General features: G+C 43.6%; 1 non-coding gene across 1 annotated transcript; it reads left to right on the top strand.

Moving 5' to 3' along the window:
* The first annotated feature begins 288 nt into the window (after positions 1-288).
* LOC138080517 (U6 spliceosomal RNA) lies at positions 289-394 on the top strand. Its single transcript, XR_011144977.1, has one exon. It is a non-coding gene; the product is annotated as a U6 spliceosomal RNA (small nuclear RNA).
* The last annotated feature ends 22,423 nt before the right edge of the window (positions 395-22,817 follow it).

The raw sequence follows: 22,817 nt of genomic DNA, 5'->3' as shown, positions 1-22,817 counted from the left end.
TCTCTCTCTTAGTCTCTGTCTCACTGCTATCCAGTCTCTTACAGATATCATATTGCTCTGCTCCATGGGGCTCTTTCATTTTCGTTCCCTAGTTTTCAGCCAAGAAAATAAACCATTTTTCCCCTCTGTACTGCTGAGGGGCAGATGATATTAGGTCACTCTGCTGCTGACTGTGCAGAGGAAAACCCTCTGCCTCTAGAAACGCAGGAGGAATGTCCATCTGCCATCTTCCCAGGTGGGTCTCAAAGCCATGGGCGGGAAGAGGAATTCTTCTCAAGAATAATGGCATGCTGGCTTCGGCAGCACGTATACTGACACTGGAACAATACAGAGAAGATTAGCATGCCCCTTGTGCAAGGAGGACACACCAATTCGTGAAGCATTCCATATTTTTATGGAAGCAACCTAGATGTCCACTGACAGGTATGGGTGAAGAAGTCGTGTCCATATATACAATGGACTACTACTCAGTCATAAAAAGGAATGCATTTGAGTCACTTCTAATGAGGTGGATGAACCTAGAGCCCATCATACAGAGTGAAGTAAGTCAGAAAGGTAAAAACAAATATCGTATATTAACACATATATATGGAATCTAGAAGGATGGTACTGACAACTCTGTTCACAGAGCAGCAATGGAGATGCAGACACAGAGAACAGACTTATAGACAAGGCTGGGGGAGAAGCAGGAAACGGTGAGATGAACGGAGAGAGTAGCATGGATGTATATACACTAGCATATGTAAATAGATAGCCAATGGGAATTTGCTGTACAACTCAGGGAACTCAAACTGGGCCTCTGTAATAAACTAAGGGGTGGAAATGGGTGGGAGGTAGGAGAGAGATTCAAGGAGGCAACATATGTACACCTATGGTTAATTCATGTTGATGTATCACAGAAATCAAACCAATGTTGCAAACTAATCAATCAACTAAAAATAAATAAATATTAAAAGGAAAAAAAGAAGAAGAATGGTTAACATTTACCAAGCACTCATTCTATGCCAGGCACTTTTCATATATTATCTCGTATAACTCTCATGAACACCCATGATGTAGATACTATTATTATCCCATTTTACTGATGAGAATGGACTTCTCAGGTGGTGCTAGAGATAAAGAACATGCCTGCCAAGAGAAGCAGGTGGGTTCAATTCCTGGGTTGGGAAGATCCCCTAGAGGAGGGCATGGCAACCCACTCCAGTATTCTTGCCTGGAGAATCCCGTGGACAGAGGAGCCTGGCAAGCTACAGTCCACTGGATTGCAAAGAGTTGGACATGACTGAAGTGACTTAGCATGGATACAAATTGAGGATGGGGAAATTAACTAACTAGGCCAACATCACATGACTAGTAGTTGGTATACCTGAGAACTGAACCCCAAACCTGACTTCAGAGCTCATTCTCTCTCCAGGGTGCAGTCCCCAGAGGAGGATGACCTCTTTGTCAGCTCTCCATTTCTAGAGGTCAGGTGACTTGTCCTAAAAATTCACCAGCTATTTCAAATTCAATTTTTATACTTCAGCCTGTTCTGAGAAGTAGAATTTAGCAACTCTGGGGATTCCAAACACTGGACTTGCATGAGCTCAAACCAGATCTTTATTTAAGCCTTGGATAGCAAATTCCCTGGAAAGGACCAACTAGGAATTTAGATAAATCACTTCTGAACACATAGCCCAGGAAAGACTAATAGCCCCACGATCCTTATTCCAAACGGGAAGTTCAGGTTTGAAGCTTGTATAAAATGTCAAAATCTGAGCCAAGGCATTCCTGAAGCAATACAGAGGGAGAACTTGAACAGCTGGATGTCAAGATTTAGTATAAAGGTACAGTAACTAAGAAAACATGTTGATACAAGAGTAGAAAAATAGAATACTGTGTATACTGGAGATCTCTCAACCCACACATATAGGCACTCTTGGCTCAGGATGAAGGTAGCTCATGGGGAAGGACCATGCTTTAACATTTATTGTTTTGTTTAGTTTTGGCTATGCTGGGTCTTCGTTGCTGCACAGGCTTATTCTCTAGTTGTGGAGCTTCTCATTGCAGTGGCTTCTCTTGTTGTGGAACACAGGCTCTGGGGCATGCGTGCTCAGTAGTCACAGCTCCTGGGCTCGAGAGTGCAGGCTCAATAGCTGTGGCACAGAGCGTCGTTGCCCTCGGCACGTGGGGTCTTCCTGGATCACAGATTGAACCCCAAGTCTCCTGCACTGGCAGGTGGACTCCTTACCACTGAGCCACCGAGGAAGCCCAGGACCATTTTTTAGTAACCCTGATGTTGCAGGGGAAGAAATGAAGCCTTTCCTGTATCTCACACCATATGTGAAAACATTTGCCAGAGGACTTTACATCCAGTGACTAAAGGCAACTGAGCAGAAAATCTAGAAGAATATCTTTTAGACCTCAGGTTATGAAAAGTTCCTTAAACAGGTCATAGATATATTGATAAACTGGACATTACAGATAAGAACTTAAGCTCACCGAAAGATATTCTTATGAAAGTGAAAAGGCAAACCACCAAGTGGGAGAAGATATTTTCAACTGTTGACATAGAATGTCACCCACCATATCAGTAGGGCTATCAGGCCATCAGCCACTACCACTGCCTAGACAGGGCGCCCTTAGGGGATACAGGATGGAAGAAAAAAGACAAAACAGGATATCGGCCCTAAATAGTTAAGGTTCTTATAAAAAAAAAAAAGTTATCAGTGAGCATAGACTCTTGAATCTTTCCCAGCAAAGTACTAAATTCATTCACTTGAGATGTCTATTTTTAATTAACAGCAATCTTTTTATGTTCTAACTACCTGGTTTTTGTTGCGACACCCCTAAATATCCTGACTCCTCCCTCACCTCTTTGAAACAGTCCCTCAGAGCTATCTGAAACACTGCCTCCTGGGCTAAAATCCTCAGTTTTTCCACCGAATAAGATAATTCTCAACTTTTTGGTTGTGTATTTCTTTTCAGTTGACACAGCTCATACCAACAATAAGGCACTCCCACAAATCAGTGAGAAAAAGAGAAACACCAGAGTAGGAAAATAGACCAGAGAACTGAATAGGCACATCACAAGAAATCTAAATGGCCAACAAATATATGGAAAGGTGCTCAGTCTTACTGGAAATCCAACAGATGTGAATTCAGACCACAATGAGACTAGTTTAATCAAGCCTTTACACCTAACTTCCAATTTACAAAAACTGTCAGGGAAGAACAGGTGAGACACCAAGAGGGAACATCAGATGAACGCAGAATGTGATGTTTCTTCAAGACAACTGGCCTGGTTAGTGTCATCAAAACAAAAGAGACTAGATATGCACTAACCAAATGCAAAGTACTTGAGTGGATCCTTATTCTTTTTAACTAGATATGAAAAACATTTTCGGGTCAATTGAGGAAATTTCAATATGAACTAAATATTGTATGATACTATGTAATTATTATTACTTCTCTTGGTTATTGTGTTTAAACAGTAAAATATCCATCTTCTTAAGAGGGTCGTATTTAAGAGTGAGTGTTATCATAATTTTTTATATGATTCACACACACAAAACAGGTAAAGAATAAATATGCCAAAATATTTAATTACTGACTTAATGGTAGGTATGTGGGTGTTCTGTGTACATTATTCCTTGTACATTTGAAATCTGTAATAAAAATTGAGTTAATCTGATAATAAATTTAGGCTAGAAAAAAAATCTCATGTCCACACACAGTTATATACCAATGCACACTAAAATAAAAGCTAAACTTGCAAAGACTAGCGTTACCAAGCATTGGAGAGAACGTGAGGTGCTGAGACCTCCCACACACAGCTGATGGGAGTATAAATCAGCAGAATCACCTTGTCATTATTCAGTAAATTTAAATGAACATAACCTATGACCTGGTCATTCTACTCCAAGGTATCCAGCCTACTTAAATGTATGTACTTGAATACAGGGAGACACAGATGAGAATGCTCAGAGCTGATGTAGTCATCAAATCCCCAAATAGGTAACAAGCTAGGTGGATGTGTAAACACCTGTTGATTGCCTAAATACTATACTAGAGTAACAATTAACTACAGCTGTGTGCAACAACATGCAGGAACCTCACACACACTGTGTTGATGAAAGCAGCCAGACACAAAGAAAACATGCTGTATGGACGCACTTCTATACACTTAAAGACTTTGACATAAAAGATTCAAACAGCATTGTCCATGGGTGTCTATTTATACAGTCAAATTTTAAAGGAAAATAAAGATGTGACTGACCATAAAAGTCGGGACAGCGATGATCTTTGAAAGGGGGAACTGCAGCGGAGATGGAATATATAGGAGGGATCGGGGGAGCAGGGAGAGCAGAGTTTTACTTCTTGACCTGATGCATTTGCTTTGCATAAAAATTAAATTGTGTATTATGTTCTATATACTTTTCTCTATGACTGCTATAGCTCACAATGAAGAGATTGAAAATAAATGGCAAAAACTATCTGTAGAAAAATTAAAACCTGGCCCCAAATCCTTCAGTGTTATTGGGCAGGACTCCTCTGAACCATGTTTACCTGGGGGAAGATGGCATCTGAAATGAAACCATAGGTCTCTGGGCTCCTCCAAGGAAAACCTTTCCACTGACCTTGCTGAAGAAGAAATGGTCAGCTGTCACCAGACTTTGAGCTTTGGTGTCCAGGAAATAAGCTAAATTTTTTCTTTCAGAATTGTGCCCATCCTACCAGAGAGGTAATTCTCATTCCTCCAGTCTATATGCTCTGTAAGAGAGGATGAAAATCTCCCGTATTTGTTACACCCAGGACCTGAAGCCCAAGGCAGAACATAGAAGGCATCACCACATGGCAGAGGGTGGGGTGCTCAGAGCTAGGTAGTCCTGCCTGGACACTGGGCACCTGGGGTACTGTGACAGGTGCACAGAGCAGGATAACAGATCCAGGCCTCAAACCCAGGCCAGGCACATCACCCACGCTCCTAGAAGGAAAGCTTCTCTGTTTCTGTGCCCTTGGAGATTTTCCTTAATCATTCACTGTTACAGAATTTAATTCAGCTGTGAGTAACAGAGCCCAACAGAACCAGTGAGGTTTTCACTTTCTTTCATTTAACGATCATTCTTCAGGTAAGTGGTGGTTGGTGTAGAGTCAGTGACTAGGGGAGGAGGGGATACCACTACTATCTTCTAGACCTTTTCTTCATGGCCCCAAACCAGGACCAGCATTAGGATATATGATGCCTTTGTGCAAGGTACAAACAGTTGTCCTACTGAGCAGATGAAGAGTAACAGGACTCACTCACCCTCAGACAGTTTATTGAAAGACACCCCACTAACAAAATCTGGTTTTATAGCTCTATCTACCAGACTCACCAAGGTAGTCAAGACATTTCCAATGAACCTCAGGAGTTCTTCTTATAGTACCGAAATTTACATTATATGAAGCCTAGGACCTAAATTCTGAAATTAAAAGGACCACCAGCCCAAACTCACACTGACTTTTGGAAATTAAATATTCAGAGATTCATTTACTGGCAAAACTTAAGCACTCCATCAGACAGGCTCAGAAAGTTCACTCTCAAGTTGGGAGTGTGGGGAGAGGGGAATGTGGCAGGTGTCCCCTCAGACGCAGGTGCCAAATTCAATGGCATGGCAGTTTCAGTGCCTGTGGACATGTACCATAGCCTGTGCAGGCCCCAGGTTACAAAACTGTTAGCTCTGCTGTGGCATTCACTTTTACACTTTGGTCAGCATCCCTTGACAATAGGAGAAAAAAAATATCAAGGGGTGGGTAGTGGTTTTCATCACACACAGGTGGAAATGGGGGCGAGGTGGGGGAAGGGTGTGTGCACAGCAGGTTAACGTTTGAATAAGCATTCTTCCTACATACAGCTTGACCACTCCAAAGCCTTAATGGGGAAAGTTCTGCAAAACAGGCACACCAACTGCATTTATAAAGTACAAATCAAACTCTGACCTTTATAGCTGCCAGATAAGTCGCAAATTCAGGAAAGTGCATGATATTTTCTCTCCCAATTCTACATCAATCCCTAAAAAGGATTTCAGAGAAGCCTTGTCTGAGTCTGTTTCTGGAAATCAAAAGACCACCCTCTCTGATTAGATTTTACCCAACTTTCAAGTTAGGTTCAGTTCAGTCGCTCAATCGTGTCTGACTCTTTGCGCCCCCATGAATCGCAGCACGCCAGGCCTCCCTGTCCATCACCAGCTCCCAGAGTTTACCCAAATTCATGTGCATCGAGTCGGTGATGCCATCCAGCCATCTCATCCTCTGTCGTCCCCTTCTCCTCCTGCCCCCAATCCCTCCCAGCATCAGGGTCTTTCCCAGTGTTGCTATTTGTCTCATGTTGCCGGAAGAGAGGGAACAGAGATGAGAAACCTCATTGCAGCACAGCAGGCAGCAGACCATCAGCATCCAGGCTGCACCAGGCCTCCCCCAGTCTCACCGGAGCAGCCAAGATGGCCTAACATAGAAGAACACCACGCATGCAGTCGGATGTACCTGTCACTAAGCCTGGGGAACCACTGCTTTTATAGCAAGCAAGCCTGCTCTTTGTCCAGGAGGAGACAATATCTTGACTCCCAATGTTACCAACTACATAAACAACCTTGAGAAATGGCTGAAGTAACAGACTGGTCAGGTTTTTGTATTCTGGGCACACACAGCCCAGGGTGTGAGCCCAAGAAGACCAGGGAGATCCCTGTGTCCCAGCAGTGACCACCTCTGTGGCTGGAAAGCCAAGCCTCCTAATTAATAGCCCCACTGGAACCTCATTCTGCAAAGGAAAGTAGCAATTCCCAAAAGAGGGCTTGCAGGCATAAACAAACGCGAAAACATAACAGAATCAGATGTGGTCCTACCTTAACCACTGTCCTCTTGCGTGCACACTGCAGATGCCGTCAGGAAATGGGAGTGTCCGCTGCTGTATTTCTGCCGTGAGTCTCTCCAGGAAAACCCTCTGTCATGCTCTTTGCTCCTACTAAGCTGCGGGAATGGCCTTGCTGCTGCCTCCGGGGGCCACAGAGAAGTGAGCGCTACCCCTAGAGTCTCTGAAGGGCTCAAATACGACGTCGGAAGCCACAGGTGTCCACCAGGGAAGAGGGAGCACCAGCCTTTATCCTTGGGTTTCTGACCAAAACAGCATTCCTATCATCCAGAGTCGGACACCTTTCAAAGAGCAACTTTGGCCATTTTACTGCCAATTCTCTCCATCTCCAAATTAAACTCAGAAGCTGTGTGTGGTTGGGGGCCGGATGGAAGGCAAGGGGCTGGACAGAAGGGGTGGGGCAGGGGCCCAGGGCGAGGGAGGGGGCAGAAGTCTTCCTCGGCTCAGCTCCAGGTGGCCACACTCTGCACTGATTGTGAATGGTCTCACTAAGCTTAGCTCGTTTGCAGTACTCTGCCCTAAGGACGTTTCTCTCCTGGGAAATTTTTTAGCCTCTGTGGGCCGCCAATGCAGGAGACGTGGGTTCGATCCCTGGACCCAGACGATCCTCTGGAGGAGGAAATGGCAACCCACTCCAGTATTCCCATGGACAGAGGAGGCTGGCAGGCTAAGTCCATGGCGCTGCAAAGAGTCATGACTGAGTGACTGAGAACGCAGGCACACACGCAATGACTCAGGTTGGTACCTTACAGATTTTGAGAGTTGCCAAAATGTGTCAAGGGTGGACTTTATTTAGGTTCAGATTCAACCATGTTAGTGTATAGAAACAATTTTAATGTTTCAGAACATAATAGTCTCTCTTGTTCTGCCTTCCTTTTTGCTTCCCCTCCTTTATCTGCTCTTACTGATTCTCTTTTCTCTTTCCTACTTTAAATGGCTGAAACCAAAGAGGAAGGGGTAGGGAAGTACCGTCAGACTTGGCAACTGTCAGGACTAGTGGAAACAAACCATTTAGGTTCCTTTCCAAATTAAATTTCCTCTTGGGAAATTTGAACATTTCAGCAAAGATTCCCACAGCCCCCAAGTGATACACAGCATCTTTGCAGCCCTCTAGTAGTGGAGGCCTCCTCGCTGTTCTTGTTACCTGTGCTGAGGGGTGGGAGGCAAGTAGCAGAGAGTGAAGTGGACACTGCTGAGGGTACAGTGTTGGACATGGACTTCAGGCGACCGGTTTCACTCACACTCACTTCTCTGTGTCCTTGTGACCAATGCATTCGATTTCTAAGAGAGCTAGCAAAGATTAAGTACCTATGGAAGAAAGAAAGGCCAAGCATGGCCTCCTGAGCACAATGAATGAGCTATTCTCCAAATTCTAGCCCAGCTCTTGAGCTGGGATGGCACGCCAGTCTACCTTTTGTTACCAACACACAGTGATGGATACTGGCTTCCTAAAACACGGATCAGCTTTCCCACAGTTCCATACAGGGTCAGATAATAAGGATTTTAGGCTTTTGGACTCTATGGTCTCTGTGGCAGTTACTCAACTCTGCCACTGGAGTGGGAAAGTGGCCACAGACAATCCATAATCAAGTGAGTGTGGCTGTGTCCCAATAAAACTTTATAAAAACAAGCAGCAGGCAGGATAAGGCCTTCCCACCATAGTTTGTCAACCTGCCCCATCTAGCAACCACTGTGTTGTAATGGAGTATCAAGGTGCCTCCAGACTCAGGGGGAGGGTTGTAATCAATTAGCTTTGTTTGCACAGATGTGTAAGGAGAGTAACAGGTTCTAGATCAATTGTCTACGAAGTGGGCTGTGCTTACCCCAGGATGCGTATAACATGATTCATTGAACTATGTGAAAAAAATTAGAATTTTTATTTCTTTTTATATTATCTGTTTTCATATTAGATGGTTGATCTTGGTCTACTTACCATGGATCCATGGAATTTGCAGTGAGTCAGTCCTATATAATATGCTAATTAGAAGTCCGACTTACAAATCTCTGAAGAGAATGGCATAACACACGTGCCTTCAAGTGGCAAAACCTGCCCACTGTCTCTCCCTGCTGGTCTGATCTGAGCTCTGCATGTTCCAGGAATTCACCCAAGAGGAGAGCAGTGGTTCCTAATTCCTCGAAGACAGTTTTTCAGGGGGCGTATGGTGGACTTACCATGCTAGAGGAGTCTTGGACTCACAGCCTTAAATCTGAGCATTGGGCTCAGCTACTGGTCAGAACTCAAAGAAAGGGAGCACACCATCACCCCTGACCCTGCACATGCACACACATCGTTCACAAGAGCACTGAACAGCTGTACTTCCCTGGCTTCTGGTTGTCTCACTCTTCTTGGTAATCAGACCTGCCATGGACAGGCGAACAGATTGTACACTGCACAAGGGGCCTAGGTAAGGTGGTATCATTCACAGAGTAAATATGGTAGATGTATTTATTATGTCAATTTTCTGATAGATGAAAGTGTTGGTTGCTCAGTCCTGTCAAACTCTTTGCGACTCCCAGGACTGCAGCCCACCAGCCTCCTCTGTCCATCGAATTCTCCAGGCAAGAATACTGGAATGGTTGCCATTTCCTACTCCAGGAGATCTTCCACACCCAGGGATTGAACCTGGGACTCCTGCATCTCAGGCAGATTGTTGACCGTATGAGCTACCAGGGAAGCAGCATCTTATTCTAACATTAAGACAGTTTCTGACCAATGGATGCAAAGCATTTTGAGTAAAGAGTGCCTTTGTCATTCCACAAAGGCAGTGCATAGGTTAGCAGCAGCCATAGCTATATGACACTTCTAGTAGGTAAAGAATAGAGAGGAAGGGAAATACACAGAATACAATGGATTAAAACTCTTCTGAGGCAGAGGTATCTTGTGAGCGGCCTTTACAGTGTGGCGGGGGGAGTGGGGGTGGACCTTTTCAGAATGAGCCAGAGTTTGAGTGCTCAGTTATGAGCACAAGTCTCCATGGGTCTGCCCTCAAAAGTCACCCCTACTGGTGACTGGAAGAGAAGGGGCAAAAGCACAGACATCATTTCTTTCCTCATTCTCACTGCTCCCCTTTCACACAGAGAAGAGCCCAAAGAGGCAGTCAAAGCAGAGAGCTGTGTCTTGATGTCAACCCCATAGAAGCAAGTGATCAACCGGGATTCTCTGGAGAAAAGGCCCAGCTGCTCCCTGGTATCCCTTTTCCTTACTGCTGGTAATAGCTCCTACTTCCCATTTGGGAAATAAAATCTGAATCGCCCAACAAAACACCCTGCCTTGTGCTGGCCAGGGGAGTGCTGACGCGATTCCAGCTAGGCCAGTAGGGCCTCCCCAGTCCTCTCTGTAGCAAGTAATGTTATGTGTCAACTTGACTGGGCCGTGGGCTGCCCAGATGTTTGGCCAGATATGATTTTGGGTGTTTCTGCAAGGGTCTTTTGGGGTGAGGTTAACATTTCAAACAGTTGGAGTAAGACAAATCGCTCTCATATGTAGGTGAGATCCCCCTGAATAGAACAGAACAAAAAGACCGTCCATCCCCATGTAACAGTTTCCCAGCTTCATCTCCAACATTGCTCTTCCTGCCTAATAGCCTTTGAACTGAAACATTAGCTCTACCTGAGTCCTCAACTCTGACCTGCCAGCCACCCTGATTGGTTGCCAGCCTCCATAATCATGAGTCAATTCCTTATTGTAAGTCAATCTCTCTTTGTTTCTAGACAGATAGATCCTATTGGTTCTGTTTTCTTCTCGAAAACTCTAATACTCTTTGCCGCTGGATTTTGCTGCATATGTCAGTTCAGTTCAGCTCAGTCACTCAATCGTGTCTGACTCTCTGCAACCTCATGAATCACAGCATGCCAGGCCTCCCTGTCCATCACCAACTCCCGGAGTTCACTCAGACTCACGTCCATCGAGTCGGTGATGCCATCCAGCCATCTCATCCTCTGTCGTCCCCTTCTCCTGCCCCCAATCCCTCCCAGCATCAGAGTCTTTTCCAATGAGTCAACTCTTCACATGAGGTAGCCAAAGTACTGGAGTTTCAGCTTTAGCATCATTCCTTCCAAAGAAATCCCAGGGCTGATCTTCAGAATGGACTGGTTGGATCTCCTTGCAGTCCAAGGGACTCTCAAGAGTTGCATATGCACAGGCACTCAAAGACATAAATATACTTGGAGAGCATTCATTCCAGCAGCAATAGGACTGTCAGGGACTGAGTTCCTGCTACCTAAACCCCTCCAGAGATATTCTCATTTTCACCTTTTTCAAAAACTGATTCTCAGTCTTGCTAACAATTTTTTGATCCAATCTGTATCTTTTTTAGTTCCACAAACATTTACCTACTATATGCAATGGTCAATGTCTACTATATACTCAAGGTACTCTCCTACTGAGGAAGCAGCAGAGAACAAGCTGGCCTCTGTGCTCATGGAACTTATTTTCTGATGAACCCTTTTCTTCTTAAGTAGGTGAACTCGTATTAAAGAATTGGTTTCTGTTGCTTGCCACCAACTTTCACCCTCCAGAGAATGCTAGCTCCACCCCTTCTCTGGGTCACCTTGGATAAGCCAGATGCTAGTCCTCTAGAAGTCAGAAGTAAAGATCCCGGCTCTGTGCAGTTCTTTTTTTGTTGTTTGTTTAATTTTTTTTTAATTTTTATTTTTACTTTATTTTACTTTACAATACTGTATTGGCTTTGCCATACATTGACATGAATCCGCCACGGGTGTACATGAGTTCCCAATCCTGAACCCCTCTCCCACCCCATATCATCTCTCTGTGGAGTTCTTGAGAGACACTTCTCTGTTATCACCCCAACGAAAAACCTGAGAACCAACCAGTGGACTTGTCTAAGGTACTCATTTTAGAATAGTAAATGGCTTGGCTGGAACACTACATCAGAGGTACTTCTCAACCAGATGCCCTCCATCGAAACCCATCTTCTCTCCCACTCACGGCCTGAGCATACACCACGATGAGCATTAAATTGCTTGTGCCTCATTAGCACTCGTTTCAGGTTTAATCTTCTTTGCCAGAAGGCTTTTTAATGCCCTCCCCCAAGGCCCACAGGATTTATTCTGGGATTAAATAGGAGACAAGATGAGATAAGCCGAAGTGGCCAGACATAGCTTTCTCCTCAGGTAGCAACAGACAGTTATTAAACGCAACTGCAACTCTATCGTGCAATGAGTAAACATGCTGTTTGCTTCACTGTGGGGGGGCTCCGTGACTATGGCTGTTGACAACTATGAATTGTCACAGTTGAGTTTAGCACTTCCTGCAAACTTTGGAGTCAGCTTGCATAATGCAGTGGCTAAAGAACATGATTCCAGTCAAACAGAACATGTTCGCAGCTTTAAAAAGGACTCGGTCACATAACAACTCATACATAAACCATGAGGCTGCCGAACCAAATGAAATAATAGTCGCCAAGGGTTCCTGCACACCTGCCCCAGTCACTCAGAGCCTGCACTCACTGGGAATTGCCAGCACACGGCAACCAGCCCTGCCCTGAAGTCAAATGGCAAAAATAAACGTACGTACTGACCCAGTTAAATCAAGAAACACGAGTCCACCTTTAAGCAGGCAGCAGTTCAGGTGGCCTCTCCAGGCCAGGCCTCCTCGGGGATTTAGCTCTGTGTTCAAAGAGAATTAACTGTTGTAGATCCAGTGGCTTGAATGCTGAGATTGAGTTAGGTGTGAATTCCACCCTCATTGATGAGTTTTCACCGCACATGCACCTGTGATGCTCTGAACAGAACACACCAAACTTGGAGCCCCTGACTCCTTCTAAACAGATAACCCTCTGCTCGGGCTGGCAAAGAGGTAAGAATTACAAAAGAAAGATTTGGGGCTCCCATACCAGAAAACACACAAAAACAGGATCATGGGTCTAATTGGAAAGGCCGTCCCAGAAAAAGAAAAGAACTCTCACGCCTGGTGTAAAACTGAGCCATCAGTACAGCTGATACTGTGATATGCCGCCAGAAAAAAGGATGTAGAGGAACCATAAGGAAAGAGGTTCCCTCCAACCCCACCGCCCTCTTGCCCTCAGCAGTCCTCTGGCCTTGGAAAATTGCTTCTCCTCCTTGTGCCTCTTTTCCCTTCTTTAAAATTGGTCTGCAGCACTTCATTCCTTTTCAAACTCTCCGAAATGGCGGAAAGTTTAATTGGAGGCTGTGTCAGTTCTTTGTTTCTGGTTGTGAAATTCTAGAGCAATAATACCCTCAGTGCTTCAATCACCTGGGGAGTTTGTAAGAATTACAAGTACCTGGGATTACAATACCAGAGATTCTTGAGTGCTAGGTCCAGGGCACAGGTAAATTTAGTGTTATTTTTTTTAGTGTTATTTTAATATTTATTTATTTTTGACTGTGCTGGGTCTTTGTTGCTGAACTTTTCTCTAGTTGTGGCAAGCAGGGGCTACAGTCTAGCTGCGAGGCACAGGCTTCTCATTGCAGTGGCTTCTCTTGTTGCAGAGTACAGCCTCTAGGCATGTGGGTTCCATAATTGCAGCACGTGGGTTCAGTAGTTGTGGCCCGCAGGCTGCAGAGTGCACGCTCACTAGTTGCCCCATGGCATGTGAGATCTTTCTGGACCAGGGATCAAACCTGTGTCCTCTGCATGGCAGAGTGGATTCTTAACCATTGGACGACCAGGGTTGCCTAGCACACGTAGATTTTAAAAGCCTCCCCACTAGGTGATTGCAATGTACAGCCAGGGTTGAGAACCATGAGCCATGATGGGGAGCAGAGGTGCTCTATTGCATCCCTAGGGGATGGAGGCAGATGGAAAACACGTGGGTGCTCCCACCTCCTCCACATCTGCAAAGGATTTCCTTTCATGGGGTTGGACAGATTGTTTCATTCCCAGATTTTCTCTCACCAACTTCTCCCACCCCTCTGCCAGCATTGTTCAGCAAAGGAATAAGCTAAATTCCTTCAAAAGGTGACTGGTAACTCTTTGTGGTTTTTAACTGGAGCAACCTTCTAAGTTACATTTAAGGGTATTACGACCTTTACTTCCAAGAAGTTTATTTTTCAGGGATTATTCAGCACTGGAACATTTGAAGAAATGGCAGCTCACTCCAGTATTCTTGCCTGGAGAACCCTATGGACAGAGGAGCCTGGTGGGCTACAGTCCATGGGGTTGCAAAGAGTCGGACACCACTGAAGTAATCCTTAGTCTGTGCTACTGTGTTCACAACAGGCTGCTGCCTTCACACCTGGCTGGGGATATCGCAGCCTCTGCTGAGCCATAGGTCCTTAGTAAGGGGTGTGTGTGGGCATGCATGCTCAGTCGATTTATTCATGTCCAACTCTTTGTGACACTATGGACAGTAGCCCAATAGGCTCTTCTGTCCACGGGTTGCTCCAGGCAAGAATGCTGAACTGGGTTGCCATGCTCTTCTAGGAGATCTTCTGACCCAGGGATCAAACCCGATTCTCTGGCATTGCAGGCAGATTCTTTACACACTGAGCACCTGGGAAGCACCCACCCCCCCCGCCCCCCCACCGCATCTACCTGTGTGTGTGTGTGTGTTTTAGTCACTTCAGTTCAGTTCAGTTCAGTAGCTCAGTTGTGTCTGACTCTTTGTGACCCCATGAATTGCAGCATGCCAGGCCTCCCTGTCCACCACCAACTCCCGGAATTCACTCAAACTCATGTCCATCGAGTCAGTGATGCCATCCAGCCATCTCATCCTGTGTCGTCCCCTTCTCCTCCTGCCCCTAATCCCTCCCAGCATCAGAGTCTTTTCCAATGAGTCAACTCTTCGCATGAGGTGGCGTATGAGTACTGGAGTTTCAGCTTTAGCATCATTCCTTCCAAAGAAATCCCAGGGCTGATCTCCTTTAGAATGGACTGGTTGGATCTCCTTGCAGTCCAAGGGACTCTCAAGAGTCTTCTCCAACACCACAGTTCAAAAGCATCAATTCTTCAGTGCTCAGCTTTCTTCACAGTCCAACTCTCACATCCATACATGACCACTGGAAAAACCATAGCCTTGACTCAACAGACCTTTGTTGGCAAAGTAAGGTCTCTGCTTTTGAATATGCTATCTAGGTTGGTCATAACTTTCCTTCCAAGGAGTGAGCATCTTTTAATTTCATGACTGCAATCAACATCTGCAGTGATTTTGAAGCCCCCAGAAATAAAGTCTGACACTGTTTCCACTATTTCCCCATCTATTTCCCATGAAGTGATGGGACCAGATGCCATGATCTTCGTTTTCTGAATGTTGAGCTTTAAGTCAACCTTTTCACTCTCCTCTTTCACTTTCATCAAGAGGCTTTTTAGTTCCTCTTCACTTTCTGCCATAAGGGTGGTGTCATCTGCATATCTGAGGTGATTGATACTTCTCCCAGCAATCTTGATTCCAGCTTGTGCTTCCTCCAGCCCAGCATTTCTCATTATGTACTCTGCGTATAAGTTAAATAGCAGGTGACAATATACAGCCTTGACGTACTCCTTTGCCTATTTGGAACCAGTCTGTTGTTCCATGTCCAATTCTAACTGTTGCTTCCTAACCTGCATATAGGTTTCTCACTTAGTCATGTCCAGCTTTTGTAATCCCATGGACTAGAGCCCACCAGACTCCTCTGTCCATGGAATTCTCCAGGCAAGAATACTACAAAATGCGAACAATTCAGTGTAGAGGATCCACAGTAAGTCCCTTGCTGCTGCTGCTGTTAAGTCACTTCAGTCGTGTCCGACTCTGTGCAACCCCATAGACGGCAGCCCACCAGGCTCCTCCATCCCTGGGATTCTCCAGGTAAGGACACTGGAGTGGAGTCCCTTAGTGGGGACTTAATACCTCAGCATGCACTGGTCAGCCCCGTTTTCCTGTCTGCTCTACATGTCATCAGTTATGACCAGAACAAGTCCTAGAGGACCCATGGTTCATTCTGTATCCTCCATCAGCCTGAAGTTCAGTTCTTTGCCCTTGAAAGCACCCCATTTGCTCCTGCTCTGTCAAATCAAACATTTGGAAGGAGCTGGAAGCCTTGAAAGATGCAGCAAGGTCATAGAGTGTAGTGATTAAGAGCTTCGTGATTAAGGGGAATCAAACAGGTCTGGGGTTAAAGCCTGTCTCCATCACTTACTAGCTATGCACCTGGAATAACAGACCTAACCTCTCTGAGCATCAGTTTACTCAACTGTCAAATTAGTTTAATTATAAAGTCTGTATCATAGGATTGGTACAAGGATTAAACAAGCTGTGCCTGCATCCTGGGACTACCCCAAATGTCAGCCACCGTTACCAGTGTTCTTGGTAATAATGTCAGAGTAAGGGGTGCATTGTGGACAAGTGGCATGTCCAAGAATCAATGTGAACTGTGGAGCAAACAGGACTTGGTTGAGAAAACCTGAGTTTAGACCCATTCCCTTTCTGTGTGATTTTAGATAAATCACATCATCTCTTTAAGGTTCTGTTTCAGTTGCAAAATTGTGATCATAACAATAATATTAATAATGACTACTTTACAGGGTGATTGGAAGTTTACTAAATGCCTCAACGCATGTAAATGTGCTTTGCAAACCACAAGTAACCATATAATATTAGTAATTATTATCCACATGCAATTCTTAACATTTTCTGGGTCTAGTCCTGATGATTGACAAAAGGAATAAATGGATTTTCTAAAATTAGAAATGAGAGAAAATGAGGTTCAACTCTCACGTCTTAAGAAAGTCCAGGCCAAAACGTGAGCCCTAAAGGGACTAAGGAGTGTGATTAAAAGGAGCTTCTGTGCTGGGCTAATTTCACCTTTGAATAAGCCCTTTAATTCTGTAAGTGCCCACTCTTTACTTACTGTATTATCTCATGATGCCTCGTGAGACCTCCTAACATTAGTTGTTAAAGTTATTGATTTTCATAAGAGATGACCTTCACAAAAGATGACCTCATCTCGTAGGGCAAAGACAAAAAGGGCAGAAAACATCACAGTGTATGTTTCTTCTCTTGAGGAGCCTTTTTTCCTGGCTCTCAGTTTTTTTAATGTTTAATTTTTTTTTAATACTGTGTTTTGGTTGACACTTTTTTTTTTTTAAATGAGTTCTCCCACCTCTGCTGACTATAGCCTACACTATGTTCCACTTCCCTGTGGCTCAGCTGGTTAAGAATCCACCTGCAATGCAGGAGACGTGGGTTTAATCCCTGGGTTGAGAGGATCCCCTGGAGAAGGGAACAGCTACCCACGCCAGGATTCTGGCCTGGAGAATTTCATGGACCATATAGTCCACAGGGTCGCAAAGAGTTGGACACCACTGTGCCACTCTCACTTTCACCTTTGCCATAAACAAACATTTCTAATTTGAAAGTTAAAGGCAGGGAGCAGCTATGCCAGCAACAGAAGGGGAATTCAAGATCCAAATGTATCTTGCCACCTGTAGCAGGTCCTGACGGCTACTATCAAAGCGGTCTGGTCTTTTAGGAACAATCAGAATTCAGCTCAAGGAAAAAATTCCAGTAGTAGAATGCTAGGCTCTTGAGGGCCCAAGAGGTATTACAGGAACAGGCAGAAGGTAATACTGGGGTCAGTCGTATGAGGTCTTTAAATGACTTCCTACCTCTTGCCCATTGCCCACTAGAGAGAAATTGGGGTCAAATGGATCTGTGGACATTGAACTATGCTAACTGGGAGGGGGAGTCTGAAGGGGAAGTTGCGAAGAGCATTCAGGAGTGCCACTCCTCCAGAATTTTTTGCATGTTTATAGAGGCCTTGGGGTTAATTCCCAGGGAAGAGAGGCAACCTTGCAATTAGGAATGTTCTCCGTCCTCATAAAGGTTCTGAGGAGGAGTGTCTCAGGGTTGGAGCATGTATAAAATATGCATTAATGATAAGAAGAGCCATTTTTGAGAGCTTCCAGCCCCAAGTAACTTTATTTTACCCACAAATTAGAAAACAAATTAAGAACAAGAAAGGAAAATTTTAAGTTGCTCAAACCTACAAACTTAAAACCTCTGCTTCCTCAATACTACATTTCACCAGCAAAAGAGCAGTATGTGTTCATTTTAACCGGTGCCAAGTATTCAAACACAAGAACCAATGGAGGTGTTATGAAAGACACTGCACTTTGTTGTATAAGACAGGCAAACCAGAAAATGAATATTCTTAAATAAACAGAAAGCAAAGGAGAACCTGAATTCAAATGATATCCGTCAGTTACCAAGAGTTCTGGCTGACCTAGAAACCAGGTTTGAGGGGTTCTAGATGTGGAAAGGAATGACTAGGTGGACAGGTGACCAGGGTAGCAAGTCATTTTCACATCCCTAAAGTGAATTGGAAATCTGCCATTGGTCCCCATGCCCCACTCTTGCCACACTGATGAAAGGTACCTTCATCCTGCTGGGGCCAGCTCTGCCCCCACCCAAAGTAAATATTGAATAAATATTTGAAGAGTATCATTTAAAGAAGGTGGCAAATTATTCACCTGCTTGAAGCACTCATCATTATTTGGAATGCCTCTTTAAACTCTACAGCTTTTTAAACCAAGAGCACAGAGGGGAGGTGGTATAGCACCAGGATTGTTGATGTTGGAAAGTGGGTAAAAATTATCTTTATTCCTTCACCCCTCACACAAGTGCCCAGTACCCTGTGGCTGCCCATGGTCAGGAAAGGCTGATGTAGCACAAGGAGAAAAAAATGCAAAATGAAGCTAGGCCTGTTCTTGCACCCAGTACTGTCTCAATTATGCTTGATGCCATGAGGCAGGACCAAGGGGAATATACTATTTTTTTTTAGGACTTCTTAGGTGCCAAAGGTTCTGCTCATTGCATTAGCTCTTTTGAATTCTCACAACTCTTGGAAGAAGTCACCACTATTTCCATATTCCATATGAAGCTCAAGGAAAGTTAAGGAATTTATCCAAATTCACACAGGATTCAAACCTAGGTCTAACAAGCTCCTGCTCATACGAGACAGTCTTATTTACCTTTTAGACTCTGTGTCATTCTGGCCTGGGCCCTTGGCCACCAGTTCTGGGTCAGTTGCCTCCACATCCCAAGAACTTACACCACCTGGGCTCAACCAAAGTCCTGCCTAGAGTGTCAGGACCTGCCCCAGGCTACTGTTGGGCATCTGGGCCAGGAAGCCACATGGCCTCAGATTTTGGCTTCTCCCATCACTTCTGGACTTGGCTAAAAATGCAGGCAGATTCCCTGGAAATCTGGTTTCCCTGACTGCCACCAAAGGAGGCCAGAGAAGCAACCCAGAAGTGGTGCCCAGGGAAAGTTACCTTCCCACTGGAGAGACCCAAGCTGACAATTTTCCTCTACCTCCTCTCTTCCAAGGACTGCTCCAGGCAGTCTCTCTGAACATCCTCCCTAAAGACTTCTCGTGTAGCTAAACAGACACATCTATGAACTCACAGGCCCCGAGTCTTTAGAGCTGTTTGTGAAAACATCCCTGGCATCACTTCCCATTCTTCCCTGACTCCCTTCACTTTTCCCTCACCATCATTGCTCTGAGATGGCACTTTCTAAGTAAAGCACCAGCTTCAGGCTGTATCCTAGGGAACCCAGGCTTTCTGGTTTTGTTTTCACTTAGCTATGTGTTTATTTCATTGTTCTTAATATGTGATCAGTAGCCTACCATTCAAAACAAATGCTAGAACCTTGACATAACCATCTAACCATGTGGCTTCCCATCCCATTCCCCATCTTTCCCTATAAAACTGTAACCATGATCCAGAATTCCTTCAGTTTTTAAAATATATAGTTTTATTGCATCTATATATTTTTATATAAAGTATACTCATATTCATTTTCTCAACTCTATAAAAATTATGTCATATTGTATACATTTTGAGCATTTGCTTTATTCACTTAATGTTTTGTTTCATTGCTAGCATTTATCCCCATTGTTGAGAACTAGTGTAGTTCATGTGTTTTTATTGCCATGAAATATTCAGTTGTGTAAATATATCATAGTTCATCTATTCGCTGTCCTATTGATGGGCATTTGAGTTGTTTACAGGTTTCGCATTGTGATCAGTGCAACTATTAACATTCTTTCACACCTCTCCTGCTGTATAGCTGCTTGAGTTTCCCTTGGGTCCATCCCACTGAGTGAATTAATTGTTGGGTCATACGTATATGAATATTCAACTTTAGAAGATAATGCCAAAGTGTTTTCCAAATTAGTTACACAAATTTGTGTCCTTTCTATCACACCAAGAGTGTTCTCTGAAATTCACTTTTTATAGTCCCCCTTGTTCTGATAACTGCCAAAAATAAGAGTTGCTGGTTGACAAGGAAATATTTCATATCTCCTCTGGGTATTTGCATTTTTAAAGAGAATGCTTGGAGAGGCAGTGTTTTAATCCAAAGCAATGGATTTCTCTGACTAAATATTTCAGGGCCTCTATCTCTATATGCTATATCTTATTTACTCATTCAATGCTTCACTGGAATGCTTGAATTCTGCAGCTGTGTGAGGCCTGAAGAGCAACTAGTGGGACCTGCCTTCAAACATCTTAATGTCTGTGTGAGAAAAACAAATAGCCTAATTATATTGGACTTGGATGCCATCTTGGTCTTCCTATCTCTTCATCACGTTTTCCCAGGTAAGTAAGGTATTTCTGATTGCCATTTCAGTCTTAATTACCAGACAACTAGGGAAGTCCCTTGAAAATATATTTCTGTTTACTATTTTTTCTTTCAGCTTATCTTTCCTTTTAGAATGTAAACTCTCTGAGGACAAGAATATCTTATTCTGCTTTGAGGTGAGGTGACGGTGAAGTCACTCAGTCATGTCCGACTCTTTGAGACCCCATGGACTGTAACCTACTAGGCTTCTCCGTCCATGGGATTCTCCAGGCAAGAATACTGGAGTGGATTGACATTTCCTTCTGCTTCATGTGACTAAAATTTACCAAAGTACCTGGTCCATATAGGTAATCAATAAATATTGGAAGGAACAGGTCTGTTTTCATGCCTCTCTTTCTTCTCAAATGATTGGCCAGCATCGAAATTAAACATGCTAAGAAAATCCAGTCTTCCCTAAACTAAATTGTGAAGGAATCCAAGTTTGTTTTATTTCTGCTTTCGCATTTTCCTTTTCTTCAACACTGAGCAGCCTCTCCCCATACTTCCCAGGCATTCAGAATCCCTTTTGCATCTTCTTGACAGCCAGGAACTTTTTCCTTTAGTTAAGACTGTCCTCCTGGGATGGTGCCCCAGATTCCAAGATTATTCCTTATTGCCTACATTCCAATTAAAACTCCCACTTTTCTCACTGCCAGGAGGAAAAATAATCAGATAATTTTCTGTTGAAGTATTATGCTGTAATAGACCACTTAATGCAGTAATTCTCCAAGGTTGGGTGGTTAGGGTTGTCCTCGTTCTCTTAGGATTATACCTTGATAATAGAAATCAAAGTTGATAAACTCTTAGGCTTCTCATCATTAGGTCATTCCAGGAAATGAAAAAAAAAAAAAAAGAAGAAGAAGAAGAAGACAAACAAGAAACTAGAAGAATTTATCTAAAAACAAACAAAAACCTTGCTTTTACAGCGAGGAAAATAACAATAACCAAAGAAATTGTTTCAGAAAGCAAAGACCAATTTATCTAGCTTGTGAGAAAATTACAAGTATACTTGCTTTAAAAAAAAAAAAACTGGGGAGCATAAAATATACAAACTGATGAAGTATAAAGAATGATCACAAGGAGTTTCTCCAAAAGAATCCCTTAAATGGCCAACTCTTAAAGTGTATTTAAAGTAAAATTCCATTTACAAAAATTATCTTTACAGTTAACTTTTTAGGAAACAAGCTACTGGATAAAACACTTTTTTTTTGCCTCCTAGAGAAATTATATACAAACTTCCATTGCCATCATTCCATCAGCATCAGATTTTTCAAGGTCAGTTCCAACTCAGGTCTTTATTTTCCCTTTTGTATCACTTAAGAAGATTGGTTTCTGTTGTTGATAAGGGGCCAGACTTCCTGGGCATGTCTTGGTCAACACTAACAGTGGTCATTCGGGTGATCTGTTCTCTCTTAATGAATGCCACAGTGTCACTCAGAAGAAGATCATGGTGGTCCTGATACAAAATCGACAGGGCCAGAATCAGGAGGGAAATGCTTCCATGCATTTCTTTGGGTTTTTTATGTTAGGTACAGGAAGTTCAGATCCTGAGGCAAACCTGTCCAGCTTGCTAAAGAAAAAGCACTTCATCTGCTCAGTTTACTGTCCCATGTCTATAACACCCTGTTCTCTCCCTGGCAGTTCTCTGCACTTGCAAATAGAATAAACAAACTATCCATAGAGAACTAGTGGACATTTTGATTTTTATTTTCTAACTGATTTCACAAGAGTGAAATATTAGGTTGGTCCAAAATTAATTGCAGTTTCAGACCATGAATTTTAAATTGTTATAACTAGGCTCAAACATATCTTTATTAATCAAAATAGGAGCCATTACAATCAATACATCTTTGCCAATAAGAAATAAGTTCATTTATTCTTGTAGCATAAAAATGCATGCTTCAGGACTTGACAAGCTCTTAGAAAGCACTTCCTGCCTTCTGCTGGTTGTGGAGGCGTTTCCCCTGCAAAATGTTGAGATGCTTAAAGAAGTGGTCAGGTGAATATGGCAGATGAGGCAAAACTCTGTAGCCTAATTCATTCAACTTTTGAAATGCTGGTTGTGCGACATGTGGTTGGGCATTGTTATGGAGAAGAATTGACCCATTATATTGACCAATTACAGTTTTTGGTGCATCTCACCAATTTGCTGAGCATACTTCTCAGATGTAATGGTTTCACCAGGATTCAGACAGCTGTAGTGGATCAGAAGGGCAGCAGATGACCAAATAGTGACCATGACCTTTTTCTAGTACAAGATTAACTTTGGGAAGTGTTTTGGAGCTTCTCAGTCCACTGAACTGGTCATCATCAGTTGTCATATACAATCCACTTTTCATTGCAGG

Source organism: Capricornis sumatraensis, chromosome 5 (assembly GCF_032405125.1).
Source record: "Capricornis sumatraensis isolate serow.1 chromosome 5, serow.2, whole genome shotgun sequence".
Taxonomy (NCBI): Eukaryota; Metazoa; Chordata; class Mammalia; order Artiodactyla; family Bovidae; genus Capricornis; species Capricornis sumatraensis.
This window is presented reverse-complemented; position numbering and strand designations above follow the sequence as displayed.